Source organism: Rhea americana, unplaced genomic scaffold, assembly GCF_003343005.1.
Source record: "Rhea americana isolate MKP2758 unplaced genomic scaffold, rheAme1 scaffold_90, whole genome shotgun sequence".
NCBI classification, from domain to species: Eukaryota; Metazoa; Chordata; class Aves; order Rheiformes; family Rheidae; genus Rhea; species Rhea americana.
The window spans coordinates 465,827-484,108 of NW_028187089.1; the positions used below are offsets into that span (position 1 = coordinate 465,827).

Consider the following 18,282-nt stretch of genomic DNA (forward strand, 5'->3'; position numbering starts at 1 on the left):
AAAAGGAAAGAAAAAAAAAGCAAAGAGAAAAAGCAGGAAAAAAAACAGGAAAAAAAAAAAAGGAACTTTGAAACTGATGCTGGGAAATTGTGATGTCCTCTCTTTAAAATCATGAGCAGAAAAACATAACGGTGAAATTTTGAGTTTCATTATAGGAGAGAGTTGAGTTGTTGGAGGAATTCAGAAAATCACTCCAGGTAAGTTTGACAGGAACTCAAGTGTCTGCATCTAGAGACTACAAAACAGCTGCTTTTGGAGCGTCTGTTTTCTTAAAGCAAAACCTGTAGCTGAAGATCATTTGAAATGCAAAGTTACATTGCTAATTCTTTGTATCTCAGTTTTATATATTTTATAATAACCTGGGATAAATTCTAAAATAGTTATAAAAATGAAGCTAATGTTTCATACATTTATTGCTATTTACTTTTATTTTAAGTAGTTTCTTAAATATTTTTGATGCAGAGCCTGTCAAAAGCGCTCTCATATCATAGCTTTGGTGTTTCCTAAATGTCTAACCTTGCAATGCCAACATAGATTGAAATTTTGAAAGCAAAATCATTAGTTTTAAATACAGCTCTGAACCTTTACTTTGATTGAGTAYGTAAAATAAGAAAAAAAAAGGAACTATTTGTGCTCTCACCAATCAGGGCCGGATCGTACATGACTGGACTTTCTTAAGACAGCGTTAAGTATCGAATGCGAAATGTATTATCAAAAGGCCTTATTTGTAACCCTACTCACCACCCCCTCGCCCGCCGAGAAATCTCAGAAACAGAAAAATCATGGTTTTTCCTTGCGCAACGGAGAGCCCGTGCATTTTGCTGCTGATTTATTACGAAACCTTGATATGCAAGAGACCTGCTAACGGGGAGCTGTTGGGAGCCGAGGGTTGTAAGGCTAGGACACATTTATGCAATAGAAAATGATGAGGAAGAGGAGCCTTAATAACAGTCCAATCGAACACTTTCTCGCCGTAGTCGGGAGCCTCGAGGCGGTGTTTCGCAGAGGACAGACCTCCGCTTGGTTTGCTGTACGAGCAGGAAATGTTAGGGCACCATCAGAAGTGGTTAAGGCGCGTGTTTTAAACTAATTTAGCAAAAAAAAAAAGCAGAATGTTTCCAATCGGACCCTTGGAATTGAAGTGGAGTTGCCGAGTGGTGCTTTGGAATCAAAGTGTTTTCAGCTCTTGCAGGTGCTCGGGTGTCGGGGTAGAGCTCGCGCGCCTTTCCGCACTCCGGGGCGGCGCGGTGGCGGCGCTCCACCTGTGTAACGGGCGACCTGCTTCGCAGCAGCGCTGCAGGCCGTCCCCGCGGCTCGCTTAGCGAGGGGGAAACGCGCCGGCGCCCGTGCCGCGCTGGCGCTCCGTGCGCGGCGCTGGCCTTCCCCGCAGCCGCTCGCCGGCTTCCGAGCGCCCCGGTAGCCCAAGGGCGCGCGCGCTCCGGGCTCCGGCGGTGCKCGCGGCGCTGATTTCTCCCGAGTTACCTGCGCCGGGGGGCGAGGAGGCTGCGACTGTGGCGTTGGGTGTTTGGGCGGCGGCTCCGGTCCGGAGCTGGGARAGGGCAGTTTGCTTCTTTTTGGCCCCGAACCGTCCCTCGAAGGCTGCCTTCTCCTGGCCTGCGCCGCGGCTCTTGTGCTGAACGCGACGGTTCGGCAACGCGTAGTAAAATACGTAGTACTGAGATAGCAATATTTATTGCGTTTGAGAAATGTGCAATAGGGCATGACTATAAGACATAAGAACGTATCGACTGTTTTATTTACGTGTTGGGAATCCATGAGCRCCCAACTACCAGCTGTTTCAGGACGGTGTTGACCACAAATTCCAGCTGCCTTGACGCGCGCCCCGTGAGGCCCTCGGTCGCTGCCGCTGCTCTGCCGTCCCGGCTGCCCTCCCGGCGAGGCCGCGCGCCGCCGGCCCTCCTCCGCCTCCGGAAAAGTTCTCCCTCCGCCAGTTTGCTCCGAAACCTGGTTGCCAAAACAGTAATTTCTGCAATTGCCTTGAGCCAAACGTTTGTCCTCCTCCCGTTTTATTTCGATCGTCGCTTTGTCTATCGCTACCTCAAGAATTTCATGGCTTTCCAGCTTTGCCTCATTCTTTGCCGTGTAAGCGTGTTTTGCCCACGTGTTCGGTGGGCGAACGTCCCTTAAAAATCCCTTTTCTGCTTCGTCTCGTTCAGCTGCCACGGTAGAGGCGCTTCCCGGTTCTCCGCGTGACGAGCCCGTGGAAATGGCGTGGCGTTTCCGTGCTCTCGAGCCGGCGCGTTCCCGCTTGGCTTCGGTCGCGGTCGGCGGCGAAGCCGGAGCGCGGCCGCGCGGGAGGTGCTCGCGTGTGCAGGGCTTGCRAACGGGGGAGCGCCGGCGACGGGGGAGCCGAGTAAAGCGTCRAAGCAAGTCTGTCGGCTTGGCGTTTTGGCTTTTTCTTTTCTTTTATTTTATTTGAGATTTTTGGAAGCCGGGTCAAGAGCGGTGAATTAGAGAGCAGATGCAGCGAGGTGTTTTGTGAGGGGGCAGGCGGCCTGGCTGGCGTCGGCCCGCTGGAGGTTGCTTTGTGGAGCAAGTGCTGCGCGGCTTATATATATATATATATATATATATATGTTTTTTTTTTAATATTGGAGTTGCTGTAATTTTTTGGCATTACAGCTCAATTCGACCGCGAACCAAAAGGAACACTGTTTGAAGCGTTTCGGTCTTGCCCCCGCCGGGCCACCTTCTGCTCTCGCGGAGGTGCCGATCCAGCAGAGCCCTTCAGCAGCCTCAGCRGAGGCCTGGCTCCGCGCGGCTCCCGAAGTGCTTTCCTGGATCGCCCACTCCGAGAGGGAACRATTAACCCCCCCGCCTTGGAGTCAGGGCGAGGAGAGGAGGACGAGGCGCGGGGCCGGCGCCGCGCAGCTCGGAGCTGGGCGCAGGCCCGGCGCAGCCGCCGGGGAGCGCGGGGGAGCCGCGCGGCTCAGGCCGCGGCGCCCTCGTTGGGAACGTGCCTCTGCGGCTCTTCAGCGCGGAAAACAATGCAAAAAACCACTAAATAAACACCCCACTAAACGGCCGCGATCGCAAGAAGCAGCACGATGTGCGCGGTAGAAGCGAGGCTTTGCAAATCCGTTTCTCAGGTAAACAAGTGGCACTAATGACAGTGGAGTAACAGCCATCCGCGGGGATCCGGATCGAAACCGGGGCGGCCGGCCCCGGCCCGGCAGGCCCCGCGGCCGCCACCGAGCCCCCGCGCGCGGCGCCGCCGGCACCCGCGCTCACTGCTGCCCTCCGATAGCCAGGGGAAAGGAAAGGAAGGGAAAGGAAAGGCAAAAAAAAGAGAGAGAAAAAGGAAAAAAAAAAAGTTTCAAAAAGCACAAAGGGAAGACTTTAAAACGAAGCGAAACGAAAGCGAAGCGAGATCCCGGTGAGGCTCCCGGGGGAGCCGGGCGGGCGCCGGGGAGACGCGCGGCCCGCCGGCGCTCCCGCCGGCGCGGGGCTCTGAATGTACCGCTCCTCGAGCCGCCCTCCCCGGCACCTCCCGGCTCGGCTCGCCGCTGCTCCATGGTGCTAAAGGAAACTCTTACCCCCCCCACCCCCCCACCCCGAGCAGTTAAGAAATACGAAATGGCCCTTTTTATGAATGTAACATATCCATTTCCGTTTCACATTTTACACTGCAATTTTAACATGTTTGGAAATGATTTGCCTTTTTTCTTTTAGAATAAGCTTTATAAATATTCTGTAGAGTCAATTGAAGTATAATTCTTAAGGATCACTCTAAGACGCCTACAAAATCTTGTATATTTTTAAGTGTGCCAATTTGTAAAATATTTTGTAAGTGTATATTTTTCTTAGAAAAGTGCTGTGAAGTGTTTGTATGTGTGAGGTTTCCCTTTTTTTGCACCTGCGGGTGTTAATAAAAGGATGTATACTTAAAAGTTTCTGGTTTTAAAAACCAAAATACAAAGAAAAAAATTAAACTTTTGTTGGGAATTTTGTAATAAAAAGAAATGTTGTGAAAGAGTGTAGTGATATTGTGTAAAGGAAACTGGAAAATTTGTGAGCGCTTTGCTGTTTTATAGATCCTCTTGTAAATTATTCTTGTAATATTTTTGGTTTTGTTGTTCTTGTTGCAAAGGTTTTAAATATTTGTGACTGACTCTGTATGGTGAAAACGTCATATTGTTAACTTGCTGAGTTTTGTTATATTGTTTATGGAATAAATAAAAAAAATGAAAAATCTCATTTTAAGATCGTATATGAAGCCGGAATTAAAACTGCCGTTTATTGAATATTAGAYGTTGTTTCTGGCAACAAGCCCCTGCCGCAGGGGCGAGCGAAGGGCTTCTCCCGGCCCGCGAGCGCRGGGGCTGCTGCCCGGCTCGCCCAATAAATGCAAAAAACCGGGAAACAGCTGCTTTTTGCCTGGGCTCCGCAGAGCCTTCGGCCCCGGCCCCTGTCACCGCTTCCGCTTCGCGTTTAAACCCAGTTGGCGTTGTAGCGGAGGCACTGGTTCAATAAAGCACTTAAACACACACTTTATCTTAAGCGTGTTAGAGATTATATCCCTCTTTAGCAAAGCATTTAAGTATGTGCTTAATTTAAGGATTTAATTAAGGATTTTAATTGTAGACTTCAGCGTGTGCTCACCTGCTTGGCTGAATGCGGGCGAGATCACTGCACGCTGCAGATTTCCGCATGAAGCAAAGGACTCTTCCTGAGTGAAGATGCCGTGTTTCTCTCGCACAACGCTGCAAAAATATAAATAGGAAAAAAGGCAAGAGACAGTTAACTCGAGTCGAGAACAGTATCCGCAGCAGATCCGAGGTGATTCGAATCTAATATAATTAGTTTGAACCTTTCAAGTGGCTTTACAGATCAGCAGAACAGGGCACCTTAAAATGAGTCTCGAGCTGAGGAGCTTTGGCTGTGAGAAGGGAGCCAGATAGACGTCTTCTCCCTCTCGTTTGGGACAGCGACCTCGAAAGGTAAACGGGCACTTCACCCACGCGCCACGTCACGGGCCGCAATGCCGTTTCTCTGCGCGTTAGCTTTCTAGGCTGATTTCCGAAGGAAACGGGGCTTCTGCGAYTGCATCCTCAGGCCGCCTTCCGGGCTGTCTCCATGACTTTGGAGCTCCGCGATGAATCTCGCCTCAGTCGGGCGAAGACGTGCCAGAGACGTGAAGCTGCCGCCGGTTTCCCGGAGGCGAGCGCCTGGTTTGCCGTCTTCCCTAAAGACGGTCTCTGCCACCGGAGCGTGCTCTCCCTAACGGGGACGGAGCTGCAGCTACGGCCGGCTTGCGCGTGTGGATGCCCGCCTTGTCGCGGGACCGAAACTTCAGCTCTGCTTTTCCGACGCTGCCGATTCCTTCTGACGCTGCGAAGCTCACGGGCTAGCGCGCGCTCGGGGCGCGCGTGGGCCTGCTACCGTGTCGAAGTCGCTCGCTACGGCCTTTGCTTTGCTGGGTGCCTGGAGAGCGTGTGCGGTTTCACTGCGGAACAGTGACACCGTGCAGAACTAGAGGAGTCGCCAAGCTTCCCTGCAAAATGGAGCAAAACGCCCGTGTCGTTCCGTTGCCTTTCTGTTTGTTCAGGTTTTTGTCGTTTTACTCTCTCTAGCTAGTCACGTAGTAAGTGATGTGAGGGGGGATGTGGTAGCTCTCTACAGGTATTTGGAAGAGAGAAACACTTGCCAATGTGAGAAAAGGAGCTGAGCTCGGAACGATTGGAGGAAATCAAGGAGAAGAGCCTGAAAAGCCAGCAATATGAGAAGTGTATTTTGTCTGTGTTTGGTGGTGCTCCTCACCAGAGCATTTCCCACAACAGTAAATCTCGCTACTTCTCTAGCTCACTGAGCTCCTGGGTGTAAAGGATTAATTGGGATGGTCAGCTTCTTCCTCTTCTCTTTTGGCTTCGTTGTCTTTCAGGCTGAAAAATCTTCATTTCTCCCGTTTAATTGAATCTGTGCACATAATTCTCACCACTCTTTTACTACCTAGAGACTTATTTCTCAAACACTCCCTTCCTTCTGCCTCYACTTCTGTCTCTGCAAAGCATCTTGCTGACTTCTTCCAAGAGAAAAGGAACAACGTATGTGGTTTTCCTCCTTCCCTTGGCTTCCCTTCCCTTCCCCTTTCCTGCACGCAGCTCTGTTTCCCTGATGTTAATGTGAATGTTTCTTGTCTGCTGTCCTCCACTAACCTTTCATGTGTTTGTGCATCCTGTGCCACCGCCGAGCTTCCTCCTGACCACCGTTATTCTCCCAAAACACCCCCCAAGGCATGTGCCGCTAGCCCAGGCTTGGTKTGTCTCACTGAACCTGCTGTTTGCCATCACAGTTTGGTGTCTCTCCTCCTTGGTTTTGCTCTAGAGCCTCTCCAGTCCAGCTCCCGGCCTGTGCTCCACTGCAGAGGTCCACTCCGAGCTCTTGGATAACTTCGTCTTCTGAGCCAGAACATGGATAGTTCTCTCTGGCCTGCCAGATACATTTAAGGTTGCCAGCTGGTTTCTCCTTTGAAGTCAGCTTCACCCTTAGCTTCCGTGCCAGGATCTTTTCTTGGTTTCTTCTTCTCTAACCGTGTTTTTAGCAGGTCTGCTGGCGGGCTGTTGTCCCTCCTCCTCCACCGTCCCACATGGCCGTTCTGTTTGATTTTCCAGATGAGCAGCCCGGTGCTTTCTCCCAGAGCGGCTGTCGTGCCTGGGAGGAGTTTGCTAGGACTGTCTGTCTCATTCACCTCAAACAGATCTCAGATGAGATCGTGCCTTTGCTCAGATGGCTGCCGAAAGCTCAGTAGTGCATCGGCAGATCTGCTGTGCCACCGTGCGGCACACCAGCCAGTTCAGTTCTGTTGCATCCTTGTGATCTGATCTGCAACCTCCCCATGTGTAAGGATGTKCTATATGGACTCCTCATACAGCAATAGCTGTGTCTTTGGGCTGGCAGCAAGCAGACAAACCTTGAAGACATACGTTGTCCAGAGTTGCTGCTTGTGGACACATGAAAAGACAGTCTTCTCTCTGTGAAGGTAGCTAAAATGGGGAGCAGAGGCCACTGCTGCTCTGAATGCTGCCGCGCAGAAAAGATCTTAGTGTTATCTGGCCAACTCTCACTCCGTCTTTGGACAGCAGGGTTTTATGGTCAGCGCGGTGGCCGTAATGACGTTGCAGACGCATTCAGCGTGGTGGCTCACTGGGAAGGGATTACTCAGCGCTAGCAGCACCGGTCGTGCTCTGCGTACAGGCTGGCAGCCTGGTTTGGGGGATGCAAAGGATGGGTGGATATGAACATGGCTCTTGGAAGTGGCTCACATATGGGAGACTGGACACTAGGTATCAACTAATTTCTGGCAGGAAAGAGGAAGATCCTCCTCCTCTAGGTAATAGCAGTATTCTTCAGGGGAATCCCTTGTGTTCCTAAGAAAAACTTAAATCCAGGTCTTTCACGGTGCTTTGCCTTCAGTGCTAGGCTGCCTGTCCTGAAGTGTGAATGAATGCAGTTCAAAGGCAGAGCCTCTCTGCTGGCATCCTGCAAACTGACTCATGCAGGCCTTTTAGTAGCGCATTCATTTTCTACTAATACCACACGCTGTCTCGGAAAGCCAAAAAAGTCTGAATCACTGAGCTGTGGATGTAGAGCTCCACATGCGCTTCTAAACGCTAAACGATGCTAAAATCTAAACCGTTGTCTGGTAGCACAAAGTATCAGGAGCCCTGTGAGCTTGACCTGATTTTATTTCTGAAGCTTACAGTTTGATCCATTTTAAATTGTAGAAGAAGAAGCAATTGGCATCTGGAGGGGGAGTGGCCACCAAGTCTGTCTAGAGAGTAACCAGTCAGTAGCTTTTGCTTCGGATGGGGAGTCCGGTGAAATCGCCCAGGCAGCCAAAATGACATCTCACTCCTATTTTGATCAACGTGTCTGGGGGATGGAAGAACTGAAACAAGCACAACTGAGTTTCCGTTTAGTTTTGCAGCTGGCATCCTTTTTCCCTGCGTGAAACATAGGAGACATTTATACTTCTTGTCTGTACCTATGCCTTTTTTTTTATCAGCAGCATTCATTTGGAGAACTTCTAGACTCCTCCCTTGTAGGATTCTGCTTCTAGCCTTTTTATGGATGGGTGGCTATGCATCCAGCTTGAGCTAGCGAATGCACTTGCAATGGGAAAAGTACTTAACGGATATGTTCCCCAGAGCACTAGAAATTTTACAAGGTTGCATGGCAAAAGAGTCCAAGGGTGGTGGGTGTTGGCTGGCAAAGCAGGAGCTCTGGCATCAAGGAAAATAGGAAATACAGAACTAGACTGTTCGGTCTGTCCTGCCATCTGAAAATGAAGCACAAGCTATTGCAGCTGAAAAGAGTGATCATTTGAGCAACTTGGCTTTGCTCATCGAAGGTTCGCCACTTCAGAGGTGATCACTCGCCATCGCTGAACGTGCTCCCGGACGATGACCAGGAGCGCAGCTCATGGGCGATGCTTGGGGCGCCCCATGTTCCTCATCCTTCTGCACGTCGCACGCCCTGCGTAGGGAGGGCAGGGCTGTGGCCAGCGTGCTCCTGTTTCCCTGCTCCAGCAGCACAGAGAAGAAAATCTCTGCCACTTCTGAGCAGTATAAGGTACACGACCTACCGATGAGTCCATCTAATTTTGTCTCGTAGCGAGCACTGGTGCACGTGTGTAGCRAGTGTCACATTATCACGTCCTTTGCTCGACTATCTCAATAGACTATACTTAATCTTCATAGCCTTCAGTACATCTTGTTATTTATTCTTCCATCTAACGTATTTGGAACAACTTGCTAGCAAGATGCAGCCCTATTTATCCTCGTAAGGACAACAATAGCAGGAATAAATGTTAAACTAAAGGAAGGCATAAAAAAGATAGCAGCTCTATTTGTGCTGTGCTGAGATGCATTTCTTGGCAGCTCTAGAGATTCAACAGTCTGGTATTTATCATGACGAAACGCAGAAATGTCTGATGATTATATGAAAGAAAATAAAGAGACTGAGCGTAAACTGCAGACTTAGAGATAAGAGCACATTTTTCTAGCAGGCAGCTGCTAAAGCACTGSTATGTTGAAGCGGCTGCAGGGGGCAAGGATCAATGTTTTGCAGGTGCTGGAGGTCAGGCTCTAAGGTGTGGACACACTGTCAGGGATTTTTCCCTCCTGAGAAGAAAATTCAGCCCAGATTATGGGCTGCTGCTGCAGCTGCTGATAGAAAAGCTACCCACATGGCAGAGCTCAGGCTTGGTCTCCACCGAGGACCCCGAGCGTGACCGTGCAGCCTTGTTGGCATGCCGTCCAAGAGGGCGGCAGAGGAATTAGCTGATATTTTACAGCATACATGGTAGTAATCCCAGCAGATGCAGCCTTAGTGCAACCCTRATCAGCTCAGGCCATCCACCTCCAGGGGAACAGGTTTCAGGAGCAGGGGACCTTACCTGGAGCTGGGTACAAGCAAACTGGCTTGGTTATAAAACAACCAGAGGAAGGTTTGACAGCTGGCCRGCCGCACTGGCGAGCCTAGCCCAGCAAAGTCCTGAATCTTGTAAGAAGGTGTATTTCTGAGAATTTGACCCAGAGAAGGAAAAAACAGGGAGTGCTACACTAGTGAGAGACAAAAAGGGATTGCTTTGTTGCTTGGAGGTCTCAGTACAGAAAACATTGGGCTCCGTGGTTGTTTCTGGAGGTTCTGGAGGAAGCTAGACAGCTTCGTGGTCCAGCTGCTTTATTTCATATCAGAAGCTAAAGGTGGAGCCTAATCAGGTGCAAACCAACCTGATGCCAATTTTCTTGAAATAGATGTTCAGGAGAAAGGTGTCTTCCAAAAGTATGATCCAGTGCTGGAAGAAGGTGTCATTGGAGGTGTCTGGTTTGAAGCATGACATTGGGGCACTAAAAAAAAAAGGCAGTAAGCTGAGCACAGGGCTTGGAGAATAACAGTAGCTGAAGCAAAGGTGAGACCAACAGGGGTGGCTGGATGCTCCATCGGTCACGGTGGCGTGATAACAGTAGTCTAAAAGGCAAACTTGTCCACTGCAAGCTCTGTATGTTTAGTTTGCATTGGTGTTGGTGGTCCCGACTGGGACCGAGGTTAGGGAGAGGAAGTACTGGAACTCACATGGCTTGGGGRACTGCAGCCAGAGGTGGGCTCTTCATGCTGCTGCTGGCCATTTCTAAAGCAGAGTTAAGCATAAGCCCTGGATTTGGGAGAAGAAGGTTGATACAGCTTTGTTTGTGCTGGGTCCTCCCTGGGCAGGAATGGTTGAATGAGAACGGGTAATGGCTTTGGTTAATTTTTAGCTAAGGGGCACCKAAGTCTGTTTTAGAGCAGGGTTCGGACTTGGATTAGAGTAAGGGACGAAGGCAAAGGTATATATGTGGGATGTGCAGGGCTGATAAGAGGGCCTGTATAGACAAGAAGTGTCAGTATACGTTTCAATTTGATCCAAGTTTTGCCCTGTCAATTGAAGTTATGATGCCAGAATTATCGAAATAAAAAATTGAGGAGTAAGTTTTATTACTGACTCTGAAAGGCTCAGGTAGCCTCCAGTGTGAGTGAGGCAGTCATCGTATGGCTTTGGTCAAGGTTGGCTAAAGTTAAGCTTAGGATTTGAGAACAGAAAGGCGCAAAYACCTAAATTATYGCTATGTCCYGTYAAGATTGCTGACCTACAGGGAAACRCATCGAGATGAAGGCTCGTATGGGTTACGGCTGATGTGTTTTTAAGTGCAGAGTTATCATCACCAGCCTAACTTTAGSCTGGGGTTATGAACCTGGTTAAGATTTCAGTTCAAGAAAGGAAATGTGCCATTGCATATGGAGCTGCCACGCTTGGTGCGTCGGCTACAGCTGTGGACAAGGTCCAGGCCAAGATCATGAAATCCATTATAATGCACAGACAGAGAGACACTCCTTTTAACAGTCGCATCCTAGTGATGGAAATCCCTCATTTTCCTATGCTTTGYATTATTTACACAAGCACAAAGCTGAGGTTACACCTGATCGTGCTGTTTTGGATTCACTTATTCCTTTTACACTAAGATGTAGCTAATGCACGATTCAAGGGAATGGTGAATTGCGCTGCATTTCCCTAGTGCTGGCACTTCCTAAGGACAATTCAATAAAAACACGTGGACGTGTTGCATATCATAGAGATCTTACATTCTCTGTAGAATTAACATCAGTAGCAGCATAAGCCTCTACCTGGCAAATACTTCTGACAGCTGCTTTCCTCATCCTCTCTGCCCCAAATAAACCCACCAGGCCTTTTAGGATCGATAATCTCCTACCTTGGAGGTGAGGAGATTGCCGAGTTACCAGTGAGCCTCCCAGGCTGGAGTGCAGCCCTTGTCACTCCCCTGTGCCAAGAGCATCAGAAGCAATTAAAGAAAAATGAAAATGGATTTGAAGAACGTAATAATCACTCATCTAGCTGAGAAAGAAAGGATTTTATCACTGATATATTAGCAAAAAATGAGATTCACTCTCTGATAAGCATTATGGCACCAGGAGAACTAAGCTTGAAACCTCAAGGACTTACAGTGTAAATGATTTAATTCTGAAGAACAAGAAAACAATAATGTTGAAAATCAATCYGAGAGGCTAAGAAAGCTAGAAGTCGGCAGGGAAAGGGCTTCTGTCTCCAGTGATGGCCCAAAGTAAGAAGCCAAGTGTCTCTCCAGACCCCAACCCTGCCTTTTTCATGGGAATTTTGCYTCCCAGCATATCATCCCCAACTTGCCTGTGTAGTCACTTTTGTAGCGACTCTTGGAAATAGATGGGCGTTCGTCCTTGGCAGGTCTCAGGTGTCCCGTCCTGTTGTGGCAGAGGTGCTCACGGCTGCTCTTTGCAGCCTCCCTTCCAAAGCACCACTCCAGAGACTCGCTCTGGTGAAACTGAGACTCACAAAGTCTTTTTGCAGCCAGGGGCTACAAGCTCGGACATCCCATTCCTGTGCTTTCTTCCTACCTGGAAGTTTCTCAATCCAAAACATTGATCACCTTCTACAAAGAAGCTGACCCAACTCCTTTCCTACCTCCGCCTTGGGTGCCTTGTGGAGGGCTTTGGCCGCTACATACAGGGCAGGGGGAACCGCYGGAGGGCTTGCACAGGGGACAGGCAGCCTTGCTGGCAAAGCAGAGGAGGAAGAGGAGGTGCTCGAGGRTGGGCTTCACGAGCGAAGAGGAGCTGCAGAGGGGCTGACCTGCACTGCTGAATTGTCGTCTTAAATTAAGGTGCGTACAGCCTCTGTCCAYGAGTTGGGTGGGATAAATCCAGTCTCAAAGGGTACAGAGGATAGAAAACTAAAGATGATTAACAAAATAAGGTGGTTTTTTTTGAGGGAGAAACTGAAAACTGAAAACTCGTCAGTATGCGGCTCTGCGCACGCTTTGGTGATGCCCTTGGATGGGCATTTTTGTCACTCTGTGCCTCCAAACGGCAACAAGGAGCACAGATTCGCTGATCTCTGTGGAGCACCAGTAAGCACCACTTCTTTCTTACGCGGTCTGTCTGGGCCCGCTATAGAGCACATACCATAGACCCTGCCCTTGACACAGTCATTAAATGCCTCTGTTGAAAGGATGTCACAGGCTGGGATGGATTACGGCTCATCCAGAAACATCTTCCCAGGTCCCAAACCTTTTGACGCGATTCTTCAATGTTTCTCTGAATTTTCTTCCTGCATTAATTTCAGTCAGCCCAGAGACTATTTGAAAAACAGCCTTGGGGGACTTGTTCAAAGGCACTGCCACCGCAGACGCCTTTGCATTATAAACTGAAGCGTTTCACTCCTATCTGTTTGGACATATGAGCTGCTCAGCACCGCTTCATTAGGCAAGTTATTTTTAAATTCCCAGAAAGAGCAAAACATTGAGTGAGGAATTATCATTTGCCATTGAAACAGCTGCAGAAAAGAGTAGGTGCAAACCCACTACAGGTCCCCCCTGCGACTCGTGTAATTAGCCAGACATCAATACAAAATGTCATTTACACACTCTCGGGCTACGTATGAGATGTTAGAAATGGAGCCCCAATATCAAGATTGGTGAGTGACCACCAAAACTGTGTTTTTGCAGTTCAGAAGAGGACGACCRTCAACACAGTAAGAAAATGTCTTGGAAAGATTTCTCTTTCCTCTTTTGGTGCCTCTCCATCCTATGTTTCCCCCTTTTCCTTTCTCCCACTTTTCTCTTGCGAATTTTGAAAAAAACAGTACTTAAAGAAACTGCTGTTCTAGGTTTTCAGCAGGGAACAACGAGYGCATAAAACACAAAGCCCCCAGGACCCTGCCGCCTCTCAATAACAACGAAAACGCTGCCGGGACACGGTACCGTCGAACTGCCAGTGACGCGGCTGTTATTTGGTGTTACTCCCGCCCTGTAACACGTCGAAGCGTCTCCGCCGCAGCGCRGAGTTACAGCAAGAAGCGTTGCAAGAGCCGTCCGGGACCCGTCCGGGGGCTGTCTTCTGCAGGCGCTGATCGCCCCGTGGCCCGGGCGTTTAGGGCGGCGGTGGCTCGYGCTGGTGACGTTAGGCCTCTGAACAGCGACAGCGTTTCCCTGTTTATTCAGAAGAAGTCTAGAAGGAGCTGCTCTAAAAACCTGCTCTGAATTGCTGCCTAATGAAGGCCACCGGATTCCTTTGGATGAGATCTTGCTCGAACTAGAGCATTTATTTTAGAAAAAAAAAAAAAAAAAACTCAAAAAAAAAAAAAAAAAAAAAAAAAAAAAAATTAAAAAAAAAAAAAAAAAAAAAAAAAAAAAACTCACCAAATATTTCCAGCGATTCTTCAACGAGGCCAGATAAAGAGCCCTCCATCGTTGCATCTGCTGTGGAGCGTCTCACAGACCGAGTTGAGCGTTTTCTTCTGTTTGTGACCCTATGCGCCCCGCGCTCCTCGGGGTTTCACACCGAGGTGGGTTCCCAGCCCTTGGGAAGCCTCCCGTGGCCCCGTCTTGCTGCTGGAGCCCAGCAGTGTCACCTCCCCGCTCGCAGCGGAGGGGGTAGGACCTCCTTCAGCTTCCTCCCCTTTTATGCTTCCGAGGAAGCACCTGCTCCTTTTGGCACGGCACCTTATTAGGACTTCACGCTCGGCTGATGATCCCTTTCCTGAATCACTGTTTTCTTCGCCGTTGTCCCCCGCACTGGAGTCCCCCCTCTAGGCTTAGGCCCATGACTTTACAGCTGATGACACCAAAAATATGTTTTTACCTAACCTCAACTCATTAGTTTTTGTATTCATGACCTGCCCTTAACTTGTGCGCACCTGTAGGTTACCAGCCTTGATTTTATTTTTTCCTTTAGGTCACCGAGCACCCACGAAGTCGTTTGGGGTCCAGAACTAGCAAGAAAGGCCCGGTGCCCGGCTCGGCGACGATTCTGCTTGCTGCTGCGTTTCGAGATGTATCGGTAAGTTTTCAATCCAATTAATATTTGTCATAGTGACTTACGTTGTTCCTATTTCTTAATCAAAATATTGTGAAAGACAAGATCAAATATCTTACTGACTGAAGGTTTATTGCATCAGCACTACTCCTTTGAACTGTGATGTTAAGGAAGGTATCTGGTTAACTTGACAAAGCCTCATTTTCATAGTGTCACCACATCTTCTTGGAAAGATTTGTCAGCGAGGCCTCTTACCAGCCCGACGTAATTTTGCTCGGCATCGTTGCGAGCGCGACAGAGATGCACCACATTTGCTTGAGTAAAGGCCGTACGTTGCCCCGCAGGTTTCGCCGTCCAAGCAGCGCTCAGCCTTTAGCCGAGTCTTTTGCAGTCCCCTGCGCTGTTGCAAAACGCGACGTAGCCGCCTGCTCTTTTGCAGACGGGCAGCTTCGTGCTCGTCCTTCCTACTCTCCCAGCTGGCTGGGGATTAACGTGCTCGCTGCACCAGGACCTGAGCAAACAGGGCACGTTCTCCCGAGAGCGCGGCGCTGCCCAGCAAGGACGTCTCCRATCAGAATTTGTTAGGTCCAGCAAATCACTGGAAAGTATTAAAAATCCCTCTTTAAGGTGCAAAGGTGTCCTCCTCCAGCTCTTGGAAATTCTTGGATGCCAGATTGTCTGATTTTAAAATGACCAACCTGAACATCCTCCGGAGATGAGATGTTGTTTGAATGGAAAASTGTTGCAGTCATAAAACATAAATCTCTGTGACCCATCACCCTCCCCCCAAAAAAAACCCGAAAATAAAGAAAATAAAAAGAATACAAAGAACCTTCATCCACTTGTCCGATCAAGGGAAAGGCCTGTTACCGGCGTGGKAAAGCAACATAGTCAGCATCGGTGCAGAGAAAAGAGCCAAGTTATATTATCAGGCTTCTTTTCAAGCTTGTTCCAGGCTGCTACTTTAGAGTAAATTGTCTTCATTTACCTGTTTAGTACCTACCTTTGCTAATACTTCGAGTATGTAAGGATTTGAGTTTGTCAGGTCTTTTTTCTGTTTTTGCTTCAGCTTTAGAAGCTCCCAAGAGATTCAAATTTTTCTCTACCTCACTGCATTTGGATTATTCCTTATCTATATTATGAATATATTATTTTAATACCTTTTTAGACAAAAAACATTTTGCTCATCTATCACTGCATACCATATATCACTGCATACCATATAACCAGTTTTTAAGACTCTGGGGGATTTAAAAGCAAATTTATTTACTCTCATTGAAGGGAAAAGACATTAAATTTACCATGGAAAAGTGTTGTAATTCTGCTTTGCTATACATATRTTATCAAATTGAAAACACTTAAGGATGAGTTACACCATGCTTTTGCTATACTTTTTGGATTTTTTCCCCTACACTGGAAAGTCCTACAATCTCTTTGAAATACACTGCTCCACTGATCCTCGTATTTTCAGAACTGCCAAGGCGGTACGTGTGCATAAGCCGTTAATCGCCATTAGTATCCATGGGACACTGAAACACAGTAAGTTGCTCTGAAGAATCAGAGCTGATTCTGCACCTGCTCGACCCTGCGACAGCACGAGCAAATCAGCGCCGCCGAGCCTTGCTGAGGTGGGTAGGAGGCGCTTGTCCCTCGCTGCTCGCCCCGGGGACGTGGCTGGACGGTTTTGGCGCTGTAATTAAGCACGAGTCAGCAGAAGCTACCTGCCACCTCTGCCCGTCGCCAAGCATTCGTCTCCCAGCAAACTGCCGAACGTCTGCCCTTAAGAACGTGAGCTCACCCGCAGCCGTAGCGAATCCTACGTTTTCTTCTTCTGTTGCTTTTCATTTGATGATCTTCAAGGTTTTCAGTAAGATTAATCAAATAAAGGTATTTTATTGAGGGAAAGAGACAAACAAACGAATTTACTTGCCAGATGATACAATAAAACACTCTGAGGCCATTTCAGGAGCATAAACCATCATCTTCCCCCCAGTGTGGACAGCAGAATGTGCTCCTCCTCCCAGTTGCTCCCCCACACCTTTTTGTTGAAGTTTCACTTACATTGAACGGTACAACCGGATCTGTTAAGTCATGGTTTGCCCCTACACTAAATCCAACCGTCACGAGGGATCAATATTGCAGCCATGATGCAAAGCGCTGATCTGATTTAAACTCACTCTCCCAGCTCCAATTTGATTTTAAACATATAACAGGTTAACCTTCTGTCAGCAGGTTTGATGTTAGATTAGGTATCGACTCCCTGTCACTCCAGCTCCATGCCGTATCATTTAGCCCACTGCAGCTGGCTGTTTTGTGCTCTGTCCAACTCAAAATGAATATAGCCGGATAGCTACATCTGACCCGGACGAAACTGGGGCTGCAGCTCTGCAGCACACCTGATTTGGCATCGCAGCCTTAGTTTTAGCATGTTTCTGATCCATTTCCTTCACAGGTCCCATGGCGTAGGGAGTAAAACTGCTGATAAATATGCCCCGTGACGAACCGCCCCGTTCTCCAGCGCAAACACCCTTCCTGTGTGTCAGTTCTCACATCTGGATCGAACGATTTCAACTGTGGACATTTAAAACGCTTCATTTACATTAAAACCTGGGCCTCTTTCTTCTTTCCCATTTCYGTTTCAGCATATTTCAAATGTGACCCACCCCTAAACCTGACAGTAATCTCAGTACTGTTTTAATGAACAGGCAAAAGGAGAAGAGAGAGGTCTCTCGGGTCTCCCTGAAGACATCTCTTTCCTCCGTGCGCTGGATCTTGCCTCAAACTGAACATGAGTTTCTTGTAGATCACCTCTGTTTTACTTCCCCTAGGTCCTTTCCACGAGATATTTTTAAGTCAGGGGAACGGGATCTTTCCAGATGCCAAGGGAATCCCTGTCTCCCTCCACTGGGGACACATCTGCAAAGCCGTAACCTTTCCCTCTAAAGCTTAGACCACCGCTGACAGCCCCCACGGCTTCAAAATCGAGACCGCAGCTGCTTCTCTCCTGCTCCTCTCCTCGTCTCTTTTCAGCCACCGTTTTCTTCTCGCTATGTTTTATTGACTTCCGATTTTACCCTCTGCTAGAATGTCGTGAGGGACACGCGCTTATCCTGGAAGTAGCAGAGGTGGGACGTATAGTTGCAATGACAGAGGAAGCACTGCAGAGAAATTTTAATCTTAATAATACATCAAAAGGAAAAACAGGACAGGTTTATAGCTTATGGGAAGCCCAGCATTTAATTATTTAAGGCTAAAACTGTAAAACTGAATATGGAGCTTTTCCACACCATGGAACTGTCTTTAATTATCTTTAACAGGCGACGATGTCTTGTACGGAGAGGCTCAGCGCCCCCGTCCCTGTTCAGACGCGAGGGAAGGGGAAACGCTGCCGCCGCAGGAGCCCCCGAGCGGCCGCGAGGGCCGCGGCGGCACCGGCCCCGCCGGCAGCCGCCGCCCCTCGCCACCAACCTCCCCTCCGCCCCCAGCACCGCCACCCGCCGCTCCCGGGGCGCGGGGCTCCCAAGCGGCCCCCGGGGACCTCGCCGGCGGCGGGGCGCAGGTCCCGGGAGCCCCGCGCAGCGCCGCCACCGAGCCCCGAGCTCCCCCAGCGCCGCAGCCTTTGCCCCTCTTCAAAATGGCGGCACGCCCTCCGCCCCGGGGCCGCTCTATCCGCGCGGTCCTCCACGCTCCTCTCGTTGGTGCGCGCTCCCCCGCCCCCCCGAGGGGCAGGCGGCGCATGCGCAGGCGCGCCCTCGCCTTCACTTCCTCTGTCGGCGGCCGCTTCCGGGCCCCCGTTCCTTGGTAACAATGGAGCAGAAAATGGCCGCCTGAGAGGGGAGGGAGGGAGCCGTTACGAGCGTCTGGGGACGGGCGGAGCGGGGCGAGCCGGCACCGAGCCCGCTGGGGACCGGGCAG

At 49.4% G+C, this 18,282-nt stretch overlaps 1 protein-coding gene across 1 annotated transcript in view; it reads left to right on the forward strand.

The window, feature by feature from the left end:
- Positions 1-18,282, forward strand: part of RLIM (ring finger protein, LIM domain interacting) — a 51,557-nt gene that overhangs the window by 19,662 nt on the left and 13,613 nt on the right. The window lies entirely within an intron of this gene.